Source organism: Pezoporus occidentalis, unplaced genomic scaffold (assembly GCF_034315485.1).
Source record: "Pezoporus occidentalis ecotype Australia unplaced genomic scaffold, CSIRO_AGI_Poc_V1 ctg95, whole genome shotgun sequence".
Classification (NCBI taxonomy): Eukaryota; Metazoa; Chordata; class Aves; order Psittaciformes; family Psittacidae; genus Pezoporus; species Pezoporus occidentalis.
The window spans coordinates 3,346,912-3,367,261 of NW_026916315.1; the positions used below are offsets into that span (position 1 = coordinate 3,346,912).

At 39.5% G+C, this 20,350-nt stretch overlaps 1 pseudogene; it reads left to right on the forward strand.

Moving 5' to 3' along the window:
• The first annotated feature begins 12,651 nt into the window (after window positions 1-12,651).
• Window positions 12,652-16,390, forward strand: LOC134157385 (cysteine protease ATG4C-like; annotated as a pseudogene).
• Window positions 16,391-20,350: the final 3,960 nt, after the last annotated feature.

Here is a 20,350-nt window from a genome sequence, read left to right on the forward strand (position 1 = left end):
ATTCCCTAGAAAATGTGCCAGTTCTTTGATGGTGCATATGCACCTAAGTGAACCAGCTTAACCTTCTTTCTGAAAAGAGGTTGTCACGTTCTTGTGGAATTCTAGCTAACTTCTTAGAAGCAGTGAATGGTTCTATTTACTGTAGGTTGTGTCTGCAGACCATATTATGTTGCAGTGCTTTCCTGGATTCTTACATGAACGAGAAGCCAGACAAATACATTAATAACAATTCACCCTTTCTAAAGCCAGCTGGATAGTAGTTAGATGGTTCCATGCCATTGAAATCTTTCATGCTATGAACAATGCTATTGTCTGGACTTCTCAGCTGGAAATTTTGTGCCGCTTTCATTTCAATGTTCTGAAAAATCAGCCTCCCTCCAGATTTAGTCTATGTGTGTTAGAAGTATGTTAGACATGATTTTTCTAAGAGAATTTGTCAAATCACTTTTGCCTTTCTAGAGTACTTTTTAATTTGAGGTTTCTCTTATGATACACATACGTGTGAGCTAGCAGAGGCAGGATGCAGGAACAATCAAAAAATCAAGGAAAATATGCAGAGTAAATTTATTTTTGTTACCTCGCCAACCAGGGGATCCCCAAAGCAGCACTTAGGCAGAGGCACACAAGCAGGAGTGCAGGCACTGCAGACCTTGGTCCATGCTAGAGGATCACTAAACCTGCTGTTTCTGCCTGTATTCAGGGATTCATGCAGGCTTGACTTATCAGTGTGCTTTGATCTTTCCCACAGCATGGCAGGAATCTCAAGCATGTTCAGTAGGGTGTCTCAAAGTCTGTTACAAGCCTGTGTTATCTAAACACAGATGTTGTACTTGTCCAACAATTAGTATGATACATGCTTTTTGACAACCCAGCTGAAAGTTACTTGGGTGTGTTTACAGTCCCCCTCACCAGTCTTCTGTTATTTTTCCCAATATATAAACTAGGTGATCATTTTTGTTGAGTCTTAAAAATACTGTGTAATGATTTTTAGTATGAAGAGCCAGTTAGTCACTGGGAAAAGCTTATCATGGTAACACAGTATGCAAGGAAACCCTACAAATACCTCAGCCTTTTCCTCATCCTTGATCACTAGATTTCCCCTAGTATCCAGTCAAGGAAGGAGGCTTTCCTTGCCCCTTCTTTTACTGCTAATATACTGTAAAAAAAAAAATTTATTATCTTTTGGCAGTGGCCAGATTAAGTTCCAGCTATGCCTTCGCCTTTCTAATTTTCTCCCTGCATAACCTAACAACATCTTTGTACTCTTGATGAGTTGAGAGTCCCTTCTTCCAAGGGTGATAGAAATGCTAGTATGCAACAGCAGATGGAAGAGTCAGGTTTTGGTGTCATCATTATTAGATCAGAGGAGAGCGTGCTCACAGACCAGCTTTGTGCTGTATGCTGTAAGAATTTTAGCAAAACTCTTCATAAAAAGGCATATACTGCAGCATAATGAAGAGCTGCCTTTTTCTGGTTTGTCTTGTAGAATATGGAAACAGTAAACATTCTGTCTTTGCCAGCTACTTCCTACACATGTAATAACCTTCTTTCTAAATTGTATAGCATATAGATTTCAAAGGGTGCCTGAAAGTAGGATGTAATAGAATATTTGTTGGAAAACCAAATAATTGACAACTTGTAGTAAACTGAAAGTGACAATTGTCAGAAAAGAAAAGAAACATTTGCTCGAATTAAGGCATAACCATAAAACAAACATTCCAAAGAGACTTGAAAGAGCAAGTTTTTGCATCTGATTTTTGCTATTCATGTTATTCAAAGAAAGCCTGAAAGCTAGAGGAATCAAGATCATCTGCTTAAGTATCACAGCAAGGTATATTTAATTATTAAGTATTGCAAGCTTTTCTGTTAAACTGAAATAGATTCTAATTTTACAGTGTGGAACACTGTGCTTTTTTATATAAGATAAATAGGCTGTAATACACTAAATAAGACTTCAAACATTATTTATCATCTTATGTCATAGTAGATAAATTGCTAGTGACCACTTGCTAGAATCTTTGAGCTTATGCAGCACAAATAAGGGAAAACATAATGAATTTGACTTCTTAGGTCTTTTTTCATTTAGGGAAGGGATAATCTTCAGTACTTGGCTGTGCATTTAAAGAAGGTTTTCCTCAGGTAGCTGGCTATGTAGTGACTGGTATCAAAAGATATTCATACACCTTTCTCTGAAACATCTGTTCAGCTCCAGGCAGAATCAAGATAGGACGTTAATTCAATAATAAGCTAATTTAATAGGGGTTTATTGCTGTTTCTCATAAACATCCTTTTCTAAAATTAGCATTTATATATAGCTGCACATGTCATTTTAATGGAAAAATGTTTTAAAGGATGACAACGTGTTGATCTAGAGTGATTTACTTCATCATAAAATATTACGTGAATTACCTAGGTCTCTGTAACATCTCAAACTGGAATCTTTCCACTCAGCTCAGGAGTTCAAAATCATGGCTAAAAAGTGTGATATGCACATATTGATAAATTAGTATAATATTGCAGAATGGCCCTAAGAGCAAGGCCATGGAGCCTTAGAGGCCTGTGCGAGCAAGGCAAGGGGCAGGCCCCACAGGTAACCAGATACTGGAGGTGGGAGGAGAATGTGGAGGAAGCTGTGTGGGTCTAACCACTACTGTTGTGCCTAGGAGGAGTGGCTGAATACCCCGCAGAGCCTCTGCGGGAATGTCCGCTAAGGTTGAGCCTGCCACCTCGCACTGCAATGATGCTTCTTGGAGCTGGTTTCCTGTTAGTCTCCACAGGGTCCTTGTGCCACGTTCTGTACGTGGAACTGTAGTGGGAGTAATGATTGTCTGGATTTTGTGCTTCAAATATCGTAGTTGTGTGGCGTGTGCTTGTGGGATCCCATACGCGTGTGTGTGTGTGTGTGCTGAGGGCAGACGGTGTTCTGTGTATTTTTCTTGTTGTTGGGTTCATGTAAAAGCTTTCAACGGGTAGCTGTTTAACATTTCGGGCATGAAAGGGTTAACGTAAAGGTGCAGTTGCCGGCGGGTATTTATGGTTGCTGCTGAAGCAGGCAGGCCACTATAGTTGCTGCCCAGCAGGATGGCTTTTGCAGGGATAAAAAAAAAAAAAATAGGGGGAGAGAGAGTAATGATGCTGCATTTAACCTGTTTAACCTGTCTACCTCTCAAGAACTGAAGAACTGATAACCTGAGGGAGGGGGTATATTTGTGTCCTGCCTACAGGTCCATGGCGACTGCCTGCAAAGTTTGTGAAGCCTTGCCATGAGCTGGACAGACGAATGGAAAAACCTGATGCCTCAGCTACCGTGATTACCCCAAGCAGAATGAGAAGAGAGGAAGAGAAAGAATGATTAACTGCAAAACATCACTTGGGGACAACTGAAAAGTAACATCCTGAATATGTGTGCTTGTAAAGTAGCTATTATTAGAGGTTGTGATTTTGTGTATAAAACCACCTGTATTTACTAGCTAGTTGCTAATAAGAAACTGCACCTTGTATTGTATAGATTTGTCACTTGTAAAAGAGATGTTAGAGTATGGAAATTTGCAGTAGCTGCTAGAAGATGCTAAGGCAAAAGCTAGAAAGATTTTAATACAATGGTAGTCTTATAAAGCAGGTGATAGAACAAATTAAGAGGGTGGGAGAATTCCACTGGTAAGAAATTTCTTTGGGTAGTCCCTCACTGCCATCAGCATCTTCAACATGCTGCTGCACCCTGTAATAGTTACTCTGCTAATGTAAATGTGTGTGTGCCTTGCTGTAGTAGCAACTTGTTACTGGATAAAACAAAAGGGGGGAGATGTGGAGACAGTGTTCTCACGGGAGAATGCATAATTGGTACATAAACTTTGAATAGCCCTGAAAGATACAGCAAGGCCATGAGAGGCCCGAAGAAGCTTAAGCAAGCAAGATAAGAGGCTGGAATTCACCAAGTTAATGAGAACTGTGGACTGTTGGCAAGCTTTCAAGGTTGAGTTTTCACACCTGTGTTTAACCAATTATATGTTAGTCATTAAGGGTCTTCAAAACATGTATCCAATCATAATATGCCAAATCACTGTAAGTGCTTCAGCCGGGGCCTTGGCTCAGCTAAGCAGACTGAGTTGCTAAGCAGACAAATACTACATCGAAGGCAATTTCTGATTTGTTGTTTAAATGTTGACTCTCTAAGACATGCAACACTACAGAACCTTTTGTTGTTGGAACAGGGACATGGATGTGAAGAGTTTGATGGAATGTGTTGTATGAATCTTTCTGGTCATTCGAATTCGATACATGCACAGCTGAAAACCCTGGCTCAGCTTACCCAGCAACTGCAAGTGAGCAGTGACCTAGGGATAACTAAATGGTTGTCCTCATGAGGCATTACAGGTTGACTTAAAACACTGCTATTTGAAGGACTGCACTTATGTATCATTGTTAGGTTAATCATTGTTAACTATTAGACTTGCTTATAGTTGTGTGATAAAACAGGTGAACAGAATAACCCACAATGCCTTGCTCGCACAAAGAAAAAGGGGGGAATTGTTGCAGAATGACTCTTAAGAGCAAGGCCATGGAGCCTTAGAGGCCTGTGCGAGCAAGGCAAGGGGCAGGCCCCACAGGTAACCAGATACCGGAGGTGGGAGGAGAATGTGGAGGAAGCTGTGGGTCTAACCACTACTGTTATGCCAAGGAGGAGTGGCTGAATACCACGCCTATATAAGTGAACTGTGCCACAAATAAAGTAGAAGTTTGCTTATCACCCATACTGGGTTGGCCTGTCAGCTTCTCCTCGCTGCTTACAGTATAATCCATCTGATCTGATCCTGGCTGCCCAATTTACCACAGTGTAAAAGACAGCTGTTCCATTCAAATCTCAAAATTACATTTAGGAAATCCCTGGGACCAGGGACACAGCAAGACTTTCCCCACGTCAGAGCCTGAGGACACTGGCTTCTCAACTTCTCCTGTGCCCAGAGGCTCCAGTGAGGAGAGTCAAAGTGCAACTCTCTCTGCAGAACTGCCTGAAGATGCACAGTCATTGACTCCTTCCTTGCCTGTGGCCATGCCCCAGGCAGCAGATGATGGTGCTGAAACTGGGTTTGCATGTCTAAGCTTAAATTTCATGACAGTCCTTTCATCTGGCCAAAAGTGATTAACAGTGTTAAGGTATTTGATTTTTGGAACACAGTGGATTCAAAAGCCTTTGAGACTCAATATTTTCAGACAAATCTGGGCACTTTCCCTAGGAAAACCCTTGTTCTTTAGGTCACCTACATTATACTCCCAAGAAATGGGGAGCCAAAATATCTCTGCACTCGATTTTAAAATCAGGGATCTCTAATAATACCTGAGCATAGAAGGCATCCTTTCTTTATTAGTGCAGGAAAGAATCCATTGACTTCTTGACAAACTATAGGCAACTCTCTATCTTGCTTTTAGATGACTGAGCACAGTCAATTATAGCTGGCAAATATACTGCAGATTTTCATTTGTACAGTCAGCTGTGCTCCATGTTTTCTTATTTTTGGTGGCATCACTTCTGGGTTCTGAAAACAGTTGGTTTCATCTCAGACAGGGTAAGAAGGAAATATTGAGGCTGAAGCTTTTAAAAACATGCATAAAGTAATATACCTGTATATATTTTCCCCATGTGTACTGAGCTCATTTAGGTGAGCTAAAGATGTCTGATGTAAGAGAAACATTAACCCTCACTATATGGGTCAGCACCATCCCATATATATCCTATTGTCCTCCACTCCTTATTCTTGTGAGGAACTGAAGAGAGAGAAAATGCCTCGCTTAGGTTGATGAGGGACTTCTGCATCAGAAAATGAAATCAAGAACTGAACACAAGCTGTGACGGTACTTGCAGGTCATGCCTGTCAGCCATATAGCCCTGAACTGAAACAAGGTAGACCATGCTCTTGTGATGCTGTTCAACTGCAGACATTACATTTATTTTTTCCCAGTCAGTACACCCTTTACAAGATATTGCACTGATTAGCTATGTTTTTGTAATAACGATTTTCTAAAAGGGATTAGATGTATTTGGCAAGGGGTTGGTGGGGGTAAGGGGACAACACACACTGCATGTTATCTGGTTATTTGGTCTACGAGGCTAAAGCAAAGCTGGTCCAAGATAAAACTCTGAAATGCATATGTTGGGGACCTTAAGTCGTCACCATCATCTAGTGATTTCTGTATAGATTAATGTAGACATAGACAGAAAGGTGAAGGCACAGTGCAGGGATTTGGAATGGGGAACTGTCTTTTATTTTTCTTTCCTTTTTTTTTTTTTTTTTTAACATGATCCCTTCCACATGGGTTGTGTTGGAAAGCACGTACCAAGATCTGCTGTAGAACATGATTTTTCCTTTCAATAGCACCTGTAAATCACCAGCAAGGCAGTAGGCTGCATGGGCATTAAATAAGAGAAAGATTTCTCCTAAAATATATGCTAAAATGTTTGCAGGAGACTGCTGAGTACTTCTGGAACTTTCCTACTTTCTAAATGTTTTCAATTAAAACTCTGACTACAGTCAATGATAGCAGAAATGTGTTCTATTATGATTAAATCCTGGAGAAAAAATAACTGGTTTTACCTTGTAACCTATTTAATCTTTATAAAAGCAAATACTGTTGTTCACTCTTTTAATTGGTAAGTACTTATAAAGTTGTTTGCTTGGTTTGGTTTAAAGTACATATGCTAATGTGTCTATTACAATAAAACAGATGCACTAAGAACGAAATATCAATTTACTTTATATTTTTTCTCATAAAAAATACTCTCTCTTCTTGCTTTAATAATAGGTTATAGTCCTCAAAATTGCCTGGAAAAAATATACCTATGGCTCAAAAGTTATTTTAGTAAATATTTTTCTCTGTTTAATTCTCTCCATTTGCATGTGTTACAGTCCTCAGTTGTTGCACACTAGCACATTTTTTTATCCCTCTTACAAGTTGTTTTTGGGGGGTTTGTTGTTGGGTTTGAGTTTGTTTTTTTTTTTTTTTTTGTTGTTGTTGTTGTTGCTTTTTGTTTGTTTTTTTTTTCACCCAGCACTATAAGAGTAGAAATATCTCTCTTTTTCATTTTTTTAAATTGTTTGGATTGAATTGAAAGTACTTCTGAGTAGTATAGGGACATGAGTGATTGGCATGGGCAGCAAGCCAGGGATGGTCTTTGCTGATAAAAGAGTAAATGCGAAACAGAAACATTTAGAAATCTGTTTCCCGAATCAGAATAGCTATTCATGGCCCACCCTCCTGCCAGCCTTCAAACTGTCAGCGTTAACATGTCGGCATTTTGATTCTTTTAAGTGAACTGACAGAATAATAGAAAGCAGGCAAGATCTGAGTTCTGCATTCACTCTTGCACTAAGAGGCCAGTATGTATTACCCATTTATCACCAAGGTGCTCAGTTTCAGACCACTACCAACCCAGAAAGTTGAATGTTCTGCAGGGACACAGGAGTTATTTGTCTTTAAAACAGACCTATCTGTGCTGGTTTTGGCTGGGACAGATTTTTCTTCATAGTAGCTAGCATGGGGCCATGTTTTGGATTTGTGCTGAAAACAGTGCTGATAATACAAGGATGTTTTTGTTACTGATATGCAGTGCTTACACAGGGTCAAGGCCTTTTCCACCTCTCACACCATCTCACCAACAAAAAGGTTGAGGGTTCACAAGCAGCCGGTAGGGGACACAGCCTGGACAGTTGACCACAACTGACCCAAGGGATATTCCACACCCTATGGTGTCATGCTCAGTATATAAAGCAAATGGAAGAAGAAGAGAGAAAGGGACATTTGGAGTGATGGTGGTGTTTTCCCAAGTCACCATTACGTGCAATGGTGCCCTGTTCTTCTGGAGATGGCTGAACACCTGTCTGCTGATGGGAAATAGTGAAGAAATTCCTTGGTTTTCCTTGCTTGTGTGCGCACCTTTTGCTTTTCTTATTATCAACCCACTAGTATTCTCACTTTTACTCTTCTGATTCTCTCCCCAGTTCCACTGGAGGGGAGCGAGCAGGTGCCTGTGTGGTTCTTAGCTGCCAGCTGGCATGAAACCACGGTACTATCTCAGTCATTTCTACCTTGGGCTTCATTAAGACTGCAAGTTGACTAAAGAAGGTGAAGACTGGCAAGAGACTTTCCTCCTATTTTCCAGATGTAAGTTCCTACCAATGTGTACTGTGTAATAGTGCCAACATTCCTTCATGGAATCACCTGTTTTTTCTGCATGTTTAGTGGCCATTCTTAGCCTCATTAAAATTTCTGCCAGGGTTGTAAGTGATGATTCCTAATGACATGTTTGGTCAATGCACCTCAGTTGGCATTGACTATTAGTGGCTGAAAAAAGGGAGGTCAAATTTTTTAGCAAAGAAGAGTATGGAAGAACTGTTGTTCAGTACACTGTTTTAAAATGCTTATATTTGGATTTGAATGAGTTTAACAGGCCTTTGAGCTTATGCCTGATTTTTCTTTATACCACTAATTTGTGCATAGAATCATAGAACAGAATCATAGAATAGTTACGGTTGTGTGATTATTTTTTCCTATGGTATGATCTTAATAAGTTTCACTGAAAATGATCCTATTATTCACATGAGCTTTGCATGGTGACTGCTGCTGGGTCATTGCTGAAATATAATAAATTAGAAATATTTATTTCTAATTTCTAGTGTGTTACCACTACTCCTACAAGCCCCAGTTATGAACTCAGGTGACCCTGCTGTGCTATTGTACAAATATAGGTAGACAGGGCCTCCTGTGAAGACCTTATTAACACAAGCAATATAAATATCATATATCTAAAAAAAGGAAACAAAAGATTCTATGAATTGAGTAACAATCGAAAGGGTCTTCCTCTATTGATTTTATTCTGTTTCTAAACAAAAGTAGTTTTTCTTAAGAAAAGAAAAATTCTGCTCATTTGTTCCCTCATGTTCATCTTGTTTTCCTGTAAATTGGCTGCTAGTACACATACAGCTAGTTTAAAATGACTTTCTAGAACACTGGGTTTTCAAGCCTCCCAGGATCAATTTCTGTATTTACTTCCTGATGTTTCCAGTTTCCATGCTTCTATTGTAAATTTTGCGATACTTGGCATTGTTGTAAAGTAGAACCTTTGAATGTGATGGCTGCAGAAGCATTATAATATTCTTTCCTTAAAATGTATCTGAGCAGGAGATATATGCCACCTTCTCACAGTAGTAAAATTAAGTAAACTCTAGTCATGTTTCCAGTTTCAAAGTCTCAGAACACAAAAAGGCAAATGGCAAAAAAAATATGCTGCTTAATTAAAGTATCATACTTCTACAGGCTAGTTTGGGATTTTACAAGGGCATGTGTTATGCACTCCAGTATTCCCAGTGCTTCAGAAGAGCAAAGTTGCTCATGTGTTTAAACCAGGTATTCAATAGTACTAAAAAGGTAGCTCACTGGAAGGCAGTTGAATAATCCTATTTCAGGTTTACATCATTTGCTTAAGTGATAATGAAGTTCTACTTGCATCAGGCTTACAAAGGCATTCAGGTTTTTTGTCTTAAGTGCAGTTAAAGGCTTCATCAAATGCTTTAGACCATGTGATTTTATCAGATGAGGAAGATGGCTGACATAGCCTGATCAGCCAAATGGGGCCAGACGGGATTAGATGTTGAAACTGCAGAGACTTCTCCACCTATAGGTTCAAGAAAGCAGTATAGGAAAGCGCAACTGAAGTGATATAATGTGGGGTGACGGGGAATTCAGAGACTAATGGAAGTACAGGTCTCAAAAGCCTGGTTTATCAAGACCATAAATGAAAGCAACAGAAGTGTTTGCTTGAACATTGATTAATACAGTACCTATGAAAAGAAACATGATAGTTGGCAATGTACTCCTGGAGATGTGCATTTTTTGTAGAGTTGAATGTTTTCAAGATATGCCAGTAAAATATATTATAAAACAGGGGGCTGAAGAACAGCTATCCATAAATATGCAAACTTACTCAACACTTCTAAAATTATTTTTAAAAGCAGTATTTTACATTTTCTTTGAATATTATACAGTTGTACGCTACAACATCCATTTTAGCATATATTACTTCATTTTAATATATGGCTTTGCTAGGATGTGAATTGCATAATGAATTTACTTATGTCTGAACAGTTTCCCAGGTCTGGACACATTTTAAGGCAGTTGTCTGATAGGTAGCATTTTTAACCCAGCTTGTTTGTTTGTTTGCTCATAACTGGTTTATCTCACACCTCTTTGATTCCAGCTTAAAATAAATAAAAAACAAGGGGGGAGGGGGGAGCCCTCTCTTTTTCTTTTTTCCCTTCTTAAAAAGGATAAAACAGAACAAATTGAAATTAGTGGAGTTTAATGATTTCACTGTGTCCATGGCTTCTGAGTAAGCTTTCAGACAAAATATTGGGCCATGTTTATTCCTTTCTACTTGGTTTGTGCCTGTGTGCAAGTGACTCAGAGTTAGAAGTGGAGACTCAGGCCAGACATGGTTTGCATATTCATGTCTATTCTAGAGAGAGGTGAATAGACAGCCTCCTGATGGACTGCCTGCAGGAGTTCAGAACCTCAGTTTAATGTGTTTGGCATACAGCTACATTAGAAACAATAGTCTGTTAAGACACAAATCAGCAGATGGGGAGGGAAAACTAAACTAAAACCTCTTCCCCCTCACTTACTCTCTTTCTTAATGCTACAAATGGCAATTACTCAAAAGAAGTCAAAGAAATATTTGTCGCCATTGAAAGACAATTTGCATAGCACAGAAATGGTGATGCTTTGCCTGGGTTTCCTGCTCTTGGTATTGTACCCAGATAATTAATTCCTAATGAGGCCTGTAAGGGCCCTGAGGCTCTAATAGGCCTTTTTGACCCAGACCAATCTTATCAACACCCCTCACCCTGCTCATGGGCCAAGGAGTACCATTTCAGCTAGCCCAGGGCTATCGGTCTTGCTGTGGCGATTCCATAGGATGCTGGTTCTCATCTTCTCTGTCATGTTTCTGTGGGTTTGTTAGTTTTGGTTGTTGGTTTTTTTTTATGTTTTTTTGTTGGGTTTTTTTGTTTGTTTGCTTGGTTTCGTCTGGTTTTTGGTTTTGTGGGATTGGGGGGTGTTTTGTTTTTGGTTTTTTTTGGTTGGTGGGGTTTTGTTTGGTTGTTTTATTTTTCCTTAAAAAAACCTTTGTAATTCTGGTCCAAAGACCACAGAAAAGATTCATTCCACAGACTGTGACTTTGTCAGGTTCTCTATGTGTTGCCCCAAAATCAAGGTCCATTGCATGGTGTGCAGTAGACAGTTTACACACAGAGCTGAGGTATTTGTTTTTTCAAAGTTTGCACAAAAAAAAAGGTACTAGGTGTTATCCCACAAAGTTAGCAATGAAATTCACATATTTATATAATTCAGTTCAGTTTAGCAACTCCCCATAACCCACTATTTACCAATCTGTCAATTAATTTATGTCAGATTACATAATTTCTTACTATGCATGCTCTCGGAAGGGTCTTTTGACCTGTAGGCATGATTTTTAACATTATAATGAGGATATAATGAGGACAGTTCATCTAAAGGACACCCTAATCATGTCTTGCTGACACATCAGTCTCGTCTTGAGGACATGAATGGGTTTTCAGGATGTACCAGACTTCAAGGACAGTCTTTTCTGATAAGACATTCCTTAGCCCTGTTTCTTAGCCTGCCTACACAAGGCCTTTTACCCAGCTATCAATGCTCTTCATTAGTCAGCCTTGCCCCCAGGTCATCCTGACCTTTTAGAAGGCTCTTGAATATGCCCAGACTTTTCCATAGTAACACAAGTTCCAGTTTTAATTATGTGCTACATAACACAAGTTCCATTTTTTTCTTAACTATATACCTACAACAGGTGTTTTAACTTGTACTCTTCACAATTACAGCTTTGATTGCAGGGAGCTTTTGCTCACACTCCAGAGTAACCCCTGGGAAAATGGTTGCTCTCGCGCTGTTTGCTCTGGTATAATAAGTACGGGTCTCTGTAGAGATGGCAGGAGAGTTAAGACAGATTTTCCCTGTTGAACAGAGCCTGCATATGAAGGGAAATAGTATAATTGTTTGGTTTTGGGCTGTGCTGAAAATCTTGAAAAGCAGTAAATGGGACTGCAAAAAAAAAAAAGTCAAAGTAGAAAAAGAATGGAGAATGGGCTGGCTTTCAGAAACCAGGAAAGGAAGAAGTGAAGTTTGTCTAGTGGTGGTAGTGAAGTCAAAAACCTGAATATCCTTATTCTTTCTGAGCGTCCTATGCAGTACTTGGTGTAAAGGCCACCTTCTAGCACTGACTGCAGCAAGGAAAAATTGATCAGTCTGCAGGTTTATATCAAATGAGAATTCAAGATGTCTGGTTTTGGTTTTTATTATGTTATTAACAAGCAGTAAGTAGACTATTAGGATCAGTGTTAGCAGTACAACAGATAGAACATGATACCAGATACTTATGAAATGAAAATGTGCACCTAAAAATTCCTAAACACCCTACTGTGATCCCAAGAATTTCTAACCCTGGATGTGTGTGTGCACACAAGTGCACATACATCAGGCCAAAGCAGCACACATCCCCTCTCCCAGCACTGCAGGTTCCCCTCCATGAACACCCTATGTGGGAGATGCGGGCGCTCCAGCCACATGTGGACCCTTGTTACTCCTCACGCCATGCTGACCCACATGCCTGTGACAAAGTCCTCCAGGAGTCCTACCTGCACACCTAACATGGGTGCTTATGTACAGCTGATGACTATAAGAAATGTTCTTTTAGGCAGGACAGGGCAGTTTCAGCAAGGAGTTTTGATGTATGTGTTTATGCAGTGGAAGAAGCAAGTAAGAGTTGTCACACATGAACTGAATTTAACCTTTCTTGCTTGACTGTGAGCCAATCTTAACTTTAGCACTTCCTAGCATTAAAGAGCTTGACTTCACAGCCGTAATGTTCTTTTAATGTGGGCCTGTGAATGAATAATAAGTGACTGTATTCTTTTTGCTTGTTACTACCATTCTTTTTTTTATGTGAAAGCCTCCTAATTGTACCTTAGAGGAGGACCATATTTCCTGCTAGTTTTGGAAAGGCCTTAAAGAAGTGGGTAGCTAAGAACAAAAGTCACTAAATGCATTAGCTGAGTCTAAATAATGAACTCCAAATCTCCCAATTTTGTGCAACTAACGGAGATTTCTGTCAGATTTCTTTGAAGATTACAGATGAATACTACACATATTCTCTGGAGTAGGCTTGATTTTTTTTTTCAGGGAAGCATTATTTTTTGTTTTCTTCTAGGCAGTAATTTCTCACGTGTTGCTTTTAGGAATTCAGCTATGCTTTTCCCTGTTTTCTTTTGAATTGACGAAGCAACTATCTCCAGACAAGGTGCGTTCCGCAGCAGCGCAGGGGCTCATGGTGGACAGGGCATACAGGCGGTTTTCCTGAACCAGGGAAACCCAGGGTACCACCAAGACTCACTGGGAGCTGGCAGCACCCACTAGAGCAGCTGACATGGCACAGGCAGAGTCAGGAGTATTGGAGTCTACCACACACTCCCAAAAAAGGGCAGCCCTGACAGAATTAAATCTGGACAAGGACATTAACGGCAGCAAGAATAGCTTCTGTAGGTACATCACACATAAAATGAAGACAAGGGAAAATGTGGGCACTCTCTGGAACGAAGCAGGAGACCTGATTACATGGAACCTGGAAAAAAACACTGTAATTATGACTTTTTTGCATCAGTCTTCACTGGCAAGAGCTCCAGACACACTGCTCAGGTCGCAGAAGGCAAAGGCAGGGATGTGAAGAATAAAGGCCTGCCTGATGTAGGAGAAGATCAGGTTCAAGACCATCTGTGAAACCTGAAAGGGCACAAGTCCATGGGACCTGACAAGATGCTGCTGCGAGTCCTGAGGAAATTGGTGGATGAAGTTGCCGAGATGTTATTCCTCATATCTGATAAATCTTGGCAGTCTGGTGAATTCCCTGCACACTGGAAAAGGGGAAATATAACCCCCATTTTTAAAAAAGAAAAATGTCTTTAAACTTTCACAGAGGAGATTTAACTAATGTTATTTGGAAAAAATTTGTCACTACGAGGGTGGTGAGACACTGCCACAGGTTGCCCAGAGAAGCTGTGGCTGCCTCCCTTCTGGAAGTATTCAGGACCATGTTGGACGACGCGTTGAGAGGAGGAGAGCTTCCTCCGCGAGAGACTGCCTCCAACCACGACCGGTCCCGCCCGGGGAAGCTGGCTCTTTTCAGCCGGCCCCACAGAACGCCCTCTTTCCTTCACAGGCAGCAGCCGGAAACCAACACCCCTGCCGGCCTACAACTCCCGATATCCCCCGCGCGGACCTGCCGCCGGGTCCGGTTTTCCCCGGCGGCAGTGCCCGCTGGGAGCTGTAGTTCCGCGCGGTTATCCCACGGCAGGAGCTGCTAGAGGCCGCTGCCCGGCAGGCGGAACTGGATATCTTACAAGGCAGCGATGGCTTTTTCTCTGTAATTTTAATATAGGGACAAAAGGGGCAAATGGCATAGAAAATCAAAGTTTATGTCTGCATGGCACAACATGAAATACAGTTAGTTGTGCGTAGAAAGCAGAAACTTCAGCAGAAACATGCAGGTCTTTCTGCTGGGAAAATTTTACCGCTTCAAAATTGTAAAAACCTGGCGAATTCTTCACAGATGGGTCTAATTGTGATAAAATCGATACAGAGATTTCGGGAAATACTGATTTTTGTAAAGATTTTATTTCTAGAAGGTAGCAGACTTACAGAAAGGAGTTTCCTCAGATAAAGGGGTCTGAATTAACAACAGATTTTGGTTGGGGGTGCGCAATGGCAACTGGCCAGGTGTTCCTGGCTCAAGGTCTTATGTTTTTATTTTCTTGGTAGAGCCTAGATCTGGCCAGGTACTTTGACAATTCAAGTTCTGAATCATGGACAGCCCACACAGGAGAAAGCTGACAGCACCATCTTAGAGCAGAAAGAGAACTCAAGATCCTGTCAAGTCATCATCAGGGAACATTAAAGAGAAACTGTGATTACAATATAATAAGAAATGCAGTTTACCATACAAAACTAATTTCTGGTTTGGCGACTCTCCACTGGCAGCTTTTGGGTTACATCGGCTAACAGAATATGGAAAGAAGTGTGATTAAATTGCTGGAAATTGGTATGGGCCTGCAGTTGTTGCACACAGAAAAGCTGTTGAAGAAGGAAGAGAGTCTCATCTACAAGGGGTAACAATCTATGTTGCTCAGGATTGTACAGTCTACAGTTCAGATGTTATTGACAGACAGACAGTGTTCTTTCATTGATTCTGGAAAAGCAGACAAAAAAGCTGTATTTATATTGGTTCCCGTGAGACTCGGTGGAGGCAGAACAAACATGGACTACTTAAAGTTTGTAAAGGGAATTTTAAGCCTTGTGTATTGTGTTAGTATTATTGGTAGTAAACCCAAGCAGTCATATTACTTTGCTGGATTTCAAGATGACAGTTTGATTTACATGGATCTTCATTACTGCCAATCATTTGTAGATGTCAGCATTAATGATTTCTCTCTTGTGTCATTCCACTGTCCTCCTCCTAGAAAGATGTCATTCAAAAAAATGGATCTAAGTGGCACAATAGTTTTTTTATTGTAGAACTGGCAGGACTTCGAGAAGGCTTCTGAAGAAGCAACGAGGAGGCTGACATCATCTAAAAAGAAGTATTCCTTTGTTTACTTTTGTAAAGGGTCATTCTAGAGACTATGACTTTGCTTCCAGTCCAATCCATGAAGAAATCTACTGAGAGTACAGGAGAAAAATCATCAAGAACTGGGAAATGCCTAACCTACCACTCAGAGCATTCTTACTTCCTAGAAGTTTTGCATTCCAGAGGAGAATTCATAAAGAATTCAAAATTTAATCTTGCATGCTTTTTCTCTTATAAAGCTCTGTGATCAGAGATAACTTAAAAAATATTCTTTTAGCCTAAGATCAGCTTTGCATTTTTACATGAAAGTATGCATCTAAAGTTCATTGCACAAAGCATCCCATTTTAATAACTTAAGACATGAAGAAAAGTGTCCCCATAATTCAGACAATTAACCCTGATACCTTTACAACTCTGTGGTTCCCCCTCAGGAACACTGAATCTTTTTTTATAACTTTAACTGGGGAACTAGCTGCCTGGTAAAGGGTAGGTACGTTCCCATTAGAATGGCTATTTCTTACATTAAAAATATAGTAAGCCATTAAACCCTTAAAATGTAATCATTAACATTTAGCACAATGTGCCTGATGCGTTAAAAACATTATTTGCAGCTGATTTCTCTGACTCACTTAGGGAAATATCAAATGGCTTCAATGTACCTTTGCTTTATTTTTTTATTTTAGGTGATACTGCTGTGTTCTTACTATTTCAGTGAGTTCTCCCATTTCTACATGTTTATAATTTGAAAATTGTAAAATAAAATATGTAGTCTTTTAGAAAGTTAAATCTGCCTAATTTCCCATCCTGATTTTCAAGAAATTTAAGTGTCAGTTTGTGAAGTAAATTCACTATCATTTAAATATCTTTTGTTAAGTACCTACTGTACAATATTATATGCAGCCTAATTCATGTTCATTCTTTTTAGGACCACACATTAACACCTGATATTTAATGATTATACAATCCCAAGATATAATTTTAGAAAAACCTCCTTCTGTTCCTTCGCCATAAGAAAGCACTGACGTAAATATGTACAATGTTATCCTTTGAAATCTCTAGCATGGATGTACTTGACTTCTCCATACTGACAGACATTTGACAGTATTTTGTAGCTTATTGGAATATTCAGTATTGTTTCTTAATGAAGTTTCCCAGTTTAAATTGGACATATGTGGATATTTCGGCCATTTTTGAAATTGTATTCCAATGACATATCTAGACTTCTTTTTCTTTCATTCATAAGCAATGTCAGGTGACCTGTGTTTTAGTCCACATTATAAAGGGGGAAATTATATAAATCTTAAATTTGGAGGAAGCAAAACATTCTTTCCAATAGCATGATATCTTCATCTCATAGCCATTGATACTAAATTTAGAGTTCCACTTGTTAGAGGTGCTGCATTTTTTAGTGGATCAGTTATCTTTCTTAATAAGAAAATTCTCTGGTGAATGTGTGTGTAACTGTAAATGAAGTCTCTCTGCCTTCTCTGGCTCAGGAAAAGATTTTTACGTTTGGGTTCTCTGTTTCCCAAGAGTTGTGGGAACAGATAGTTTTTCATATTTTCTTTAGCTGCTGCATCCAGGTGTAGTTCTGTGAACACTAAGAGGTTTGGAGGTGATTTGTCACCCAATCAAATCTTGAAGAAATTGAGCCTAATTTTTATTTCTAGGAATTTGCAGAAATTTCTTCCTTTGTTATACTGCTTTTTCTGCTCAGTAGCCCAACTAAACCTGGAAAATTGCAGAAGTTGCAGCAGGAAATGTAATTTCTATGAAAAATTCTAAACCCTACTGAGGAGGCTGGGATAAAGTTTGGAGAATAATCAATATTTTATTCTGAGCTTAGTTCTAAGTGAGGCAGCATAAGTTAAACTTTTCAGTGGACAATTGCGCGTAAGGACAGATGTTGATTCCAAATAGATGTGGAAACTTCTGTAAATGGACTCAGACAAAGGGTGGATTGGAGTATCTGGGGTTGAATCCTTACAGAGGAAGAGAGAATGGAACAAATAGAAACTGCATTGGGAATATGTACTGTAAAACACTAGCTAACAGGAGGAAAAAGGAGCAGTATGACTGCTGGCAGGGTTTTAAGTTGGTGGGTATATAGGAACTCTTTATTTTCACTGTTAGACTGAGTGTCTAAACAATGTAGGATTGTGTTTTTTATATCACTCCAGCTCGATCATTTTTAGTACCGTATCCTCACCTCTTCTTTTTTATCACTTATCTCCTATTTATATATTGTTCCCTAATGCTGAGGTCCGTCATTCCTGGAAAGGCTTTTATGTTTTTACCAGACTTGCCTGTCCTCACAACTGGAAACTGTTATGATCAGTGACCAACAGATGGTTTTCTTGACATCCCTATTTACTTCTAACCTGCAACTTAATTTTCTTTTATTTGTCTGTATCCCAAACCTATTTGGTTTCCCAGCCCTGTTCTCGTTCCTTCCTTTCCCCTAAACTCTGTGGAAATGTTTTGTTTCAGAAGTGGGCTACCTCTGCCCCCCTGCTGAAAAGCAAGCAGATATTTCGGGAAAGGGAACAGGAACAGGAAGGATATGGAGTAATCTTCCCCCTCAGCTTGTGATTTAGAAACAACCATCAATACATTCCAATTATCACAGTTAACAGACACCAATGAAATTATACTCTGTGGGGATTTTGTTTTTTTTTAACCTTGCTTACAATTATTTATAATTTGTAATTATTTACGAATGTATTTTGGCCTGCAGCAATTCATTCCATAGCTAAAGAGTAATGCACAATGTGAAAACGTACTTCTTCAAAGATGTAGCACGTTCAAAGCCATTGATTACACTTGCTTTTTATTGTGAGAAGCTGCATGATGTCTCTGACTCTGCACTGTTTGCACACCTTTGGCCTAGCCATTCACCCTATTTCTTTTCTATGCAAGCGCCCATCTTTTTCTGTTCAGTTTTTTTCCTAGAGAGCTGTATGGGTGCAGAAATCATTCTGTATTGAAAACTGAAAGAAGTGCTCTCAGCCATGACAACTAGATTGTCCAAAACTCTTTATTCTGCTGGTTAGCAGAGACAGCTTCCCAGTGTGTTTTGTGGAAATTGTTTTGAGGCATATAGTGGTTTTCCTGCCCAAACACAGGAGATTGGATTCCACTCAGTGTGTCAGGTGTCTCAAGATGCATTCGCAGCACTAAAATCCATTTGCAAATCTAGCTCTTTCTGCGTCAGTGAAAATCTACTGAGACAACATACTTGAGAGGACTAATCATACACATGCTTTGCAACACATATTCTTAAGGTAAAAAATCTATTATATGGTAATACGCCACGATGGACACTGACTATAATTGTTTTTAATAGAAAAGCATATGCTTTGTTTATCTTTTCTGTCTCAGGCGCATGCTTCCTCCAAGAATTAGAAATTAAAATGTAATCTGTGCTTAGCTGAATGGGCTCCCTAACCAGAAAGCAGATGTTAGGCACTCAGAGGAGCTGGAGTACATGGAGTGGCAAAACAGTTTTATGATGCTGTAATTCTGCTGCTTTGGTAGTCATGTAACAGACAAATGGTGTGGGCTGAAAGACTCAGTGTTTTCAAGTGTATTAAAAAAGAAAAGATAAAATCCTCAATTCATCATAAACTAATGCAAAAAGAAAATTCGGTCCTCTCTAGCAGATGCTAAGCACCTACCAGTACTAATCATTCATGCCTATGGTTTTCCTAGCTTTGCCAATATGCACAATTTCTAATGCCTAACAGGAGCCCATGTATTTATAATCTGAATCTACTGTATGTCAGCATATTTTTTGCATATCAGGCAGAGTCCTTTTTAATCTCACAACTGATACACATTTTAAACTACCTGACTTGCCTGTAGCAATCGACTGAGACATTCATCCAATTAGATATGACAAATTGTAGTGAGGCCAAGCTCTATTAAGGCTGGCTTTATTACTCTCTGCTTCAATTATTTTGCTGATTTTGTATAATTACAGTGTTCTAACTATACTGGGTCCTGATTTGCATCAACTGTTCTGCTTGGTTTCTCTGGACCAGTAGTTGCGGCTCATCTGCAAAAGTAAATGTCACAATATTCCCATCTAAGAAACTTTCCCAGTAGAGATACGTGAACATAGGGATAGTGGAAAGAATTTAATGAAGTGCCATAGATGTGGCTGAAACAGTTTGAATTGCTGTAAATTATTATTTTAAAAAAATTCTGTGTAGCTAACTAAACTGAATCTTTCTGATCACATATGCTTACCAAGCCTCTCGTAAAGCTTCAGTCTTTCTGAAAACAGAAATTTATGTCGAAGTAGCCTGCAATCTTGAATTAGGGCAACTGATCATGAGCTCTCAAGTGCTAAGCTGTTCTTTGCTGTTGAAAAGTCCCTGTGTATGCAAAACAAATATGCTTAATTTGGTCCTTTCTGTATCAAAACCATAGTAACTGCTATTGAAGAGCTATCCTATGAGTCATAAAGTAGATGTCACAGTGTGTTGTTTTCAGGGGCAATAGCTCATATTTCATGCTTTTTGTCCTTTACCACACCTTTATTTTACATTACTAGGGAGAAATACAAAGGATGTTCAGCTCAGGAATTATGTCCCTGTGCCCTGGCCTTGCTGCACAGACCTGAAGTCAAATGGGTCAACCTAC